This window comes from Microtus ochrogaster, chromosome 18 (genome assembly GCF_000317375.1).
Source record: "Microtus ochrogaster isolate Prairie Vole_2 chromosome 18, MicOch1.0, whole genome shotgun sequence".
Classification (NCBI taxonomy): domain Eukaryota; kingdom Metazoa; phylum Chordata; class Mammalia; order Rodentia; family Cricetidae; genus Microtus; species Microtus ochrogaster.
The window spans coordinates 51,848,157-51,851,405 of NC_022020.1; positions in this window are offsets into that span (position 1 = coordinate 51,848,157).

Consider the following 3,249-nt stretch of genomic DNA (forward strand, 5'->3'; position numbering starts at 1 on the left):
TGGGCTTCCGAGCTCTCTGAAGCACGTGGAAGACCTGCTCACTGCGTTATCAGTTTTCTTTCAACTAAAAACAAAACAAAATCGAAAACAAACAAACAAAAATAACCAGAAAAGAAAAAAAAATTACTAGTTGAAATTACATCTGTCTCTGTGAGGTGGGTCGGGTCGGGTCTGCTCTGAGTGCTGGTGATCTCAGAGGTCAGGGGGCTCGGGGTCCCTAAAGCTGGAGTTATAGACAGTTGTGGAGCTGCCCTGCCTGGGTGCCTGGGAACCCAGCTGGGCTGCCGCAAAAGCGGCAGGTGCCCTTGACTGCTGGGCCAGCTTTCCAGCCTCCCATCGTTTGCTTTTGAAACAGGATCTCATGTGTTCTCAGGCAGGCCTTGAACTCACTGTGTAGCCATGGTTAGGCCCCTGACTCTGAAGACCGGCGCTAGGATTTAGGTGAGTGTTACCATATGCAGTCACATATTTTGAAAGGTGGCATGTTTTGGAGAGTAGTACTCTCCTCCCCCGCCCCCAGCCTGAGGGATTTCTATCAATGCCTGCATCTGCAGTGAATTCCTTGACCCTTCGGGTTCCTGTGGCTGAAGATCCAATCCAGGTTGTTGACCCCCCCCCTTGGCTCTCTTATTCATTTACAGCGATTGGGAAAAACGGAAAAACACGTACGGGAAACCATCAAATGCATAAAAAATGCATTCCCTAACCAAACACCGAAGAAAGTCGATTACTGCCACTATCCCTTCCGTACTGATAAAGTGTCTTTTGAGAAGTCTGATAAGATCCAAAGCAAACACAGAGCTTTTCACAGAGCTGCGCAGAAAATATCCCCACCCTCTCAGCAGGCTTTGAAGTGAAGGGAAAATGAGATCTTGGGTGTAAACAGATTTTTACGAAGCATTTTATGGAGAAATAGAATACTGAATACAATACTGAAATACAAAGTTGTGCGGCATCTGGGATAACTATTCTGAATCAGGGTTTCTCTGTTGTAGACCAAGCTGTCCTTGAATTCCGAGATGTGCCTGCCTCTGCCTCCTGACTGCTGGGATTAAAGGCCTGCGGCCTTGCCTCCCTTCTGTACTTGGCTTAACTTTAAACGTGAAGCTTCAGATCTTCGTTCTTGAGCGAGCCTTTCATGAAGTGTTTCTCTCTTAAGCCCTTGATTTTTCTGAATGTACAGTTGGTTGACTTCTGCATGCTCTTGGCCAGCAGCTGCCCATCACTGTCTCCACACTTTGTGTCTCTGGTGTAAGACTCAGGCTCTGTGCTTTGACACCAGCTTGGTAAATCCTTCACTTAGGAGCTCCTGATGGGCTATGGGGGCCCAGGAACCCTGCAGCCTCCCAGAGAGCACAGTTGGGGCCAAGGTATACTGTTGCAAACTTCCATACAGAGTGTGTCCTTTGTAGCGTTGTCAAACAGGACCAGATTGTTGAACCCATCTGGACCTTTGCCTTGGGACCTCTTGCTTTTGGCCTCCACCCCAGACTCATTTACTGGATCTTTGTCTTTCTTAGCCGACTTTCCCACACCTTTCTTCTTGTCCTTGGGTAGCATGGCCTTGTTAAAATGTCTGAGAGAGAAAATCTGTTGTTTGTCTCTTCCTTAGCTCTGTAGTCCTTTTTATCAGAATTAGGACTGGGCATTATATTATCACTGCTGGTGAATTGACTTCTTTTTTTCTTCTAGCTTCTGTATTGATCCAAATCAAATGCTAGAAATATATTGAAGACAAGGGGAAAAAAAAACCTATTTGGCCTGTGGAGGTGGCTCAGTGAGTAAAGACACCTGCTGCCTGGCCTGACGACAGGAGAGAACCAATTCACAACGTGTCCTCTGACTTCTGCATGCATATCCATACATGTATATCATGCACATAGATAAACAAAATAAAAAGGTCTTTTTATGTAGAAAATAAATATGGATATTAATATGTATCAAACCTTATGAAAACAAATACTTTTTTCTTAAAATTAGCCTTTCAAAAGTTTTAAACTAGTCAGTGGTGGTGCATAACTTTAATCCCAGCCCTTGGGAGGCAGTGGCAAATGGATCTTTGTGAGTTCAAGGACAGTGTGGTCTACAGTCCAGGACAGCCAGGGATACACAGAGAAACCCTGACTTGGGAAAACAAACAAACAAACAAACAAACAAACAAAAAAATTAAATTAATTTAATTTTTAATTAAAGTAATGTAGGTCTAGGCCTTGGAGAGATGGTTGGGCAGCGGAGAGTGAGCACTGCTCTTGCAGAGGATTTGACATCAGTCTCCAGCTCCCACATCAAGCTGCACTCAGCTCCAGGGAATCTGTCACTACTGGCCTCCAAGTACCTCTGCATTTATGTTCACACACCCTCATGACGATTTTTAAAAACCTTGTAGCTCCTTCAAAGTTGTTTATGTGAAAGTAAGTGCTGTAAGGGAACTTGGGCTATAGCTCAGCTGGTAGGAGTGCTTCCCCAGAGCCTTAGCCTGGCACAAACCCTGCATGGAAGTGCGCACATGCCATGCACGCACTCCAGAGACAGCAGCAGGAGGAGCAGAAGTTCGAGGTCATCCTTCACAAAATGCGCAGTTAGGGTTAGAGACTGCTGCAAAGGACCCTGTCTCTAAACAAAACCAGAGTCCTCGGGAGACAAATGTAAATAAAACACACATTCAAGAAAACAAGGAAAGGAAACAAAGTATCAGCATGTGCTGTTTCTACCTTCCAGAAACAAAGTATCAGTGTGTACTGTTTCTACCTTCCAGAAACAAAGTATCAGTGTGTACTGTTTCTGTCTTCCAGAAACAAAGTATCAATTTGTACTGTTTCTACCTTCCAGAAACAAAGTATCAGAGTGTGCTGTTTCTACCTTCCAGAAACAAAGTATCAGAGTATGCTGTTTCTACCTTCCAGAAACAAAGTATCAATTTGTACTATTTCTATCTTCCAGAGGAGGTCCGGTAGAACCCTCTAGGTAATACAAACTGTTAAACAAATTGTCCCAGTTGGCAAGTTGGAAACCGGGCAGCAATCAGCAGCCAGTCTTCATCACACAAGGGGATTTTGCAGCAGTGCTCTCTGGGCCTTGGAGAAATTAAGAGGTTCTGCTAGGAGAGGACCCTCTTTGCGGTGACTTCCTACCTAAGAACTGGGAGCTTGAGAATATTCCTGATATATATGCATTTTATTTTTTATTTTTATTTTTTGGCAGACATATTTTTCTGTGGCTTGAAAAGTTTTTGGGTGGTCACCATAGTGA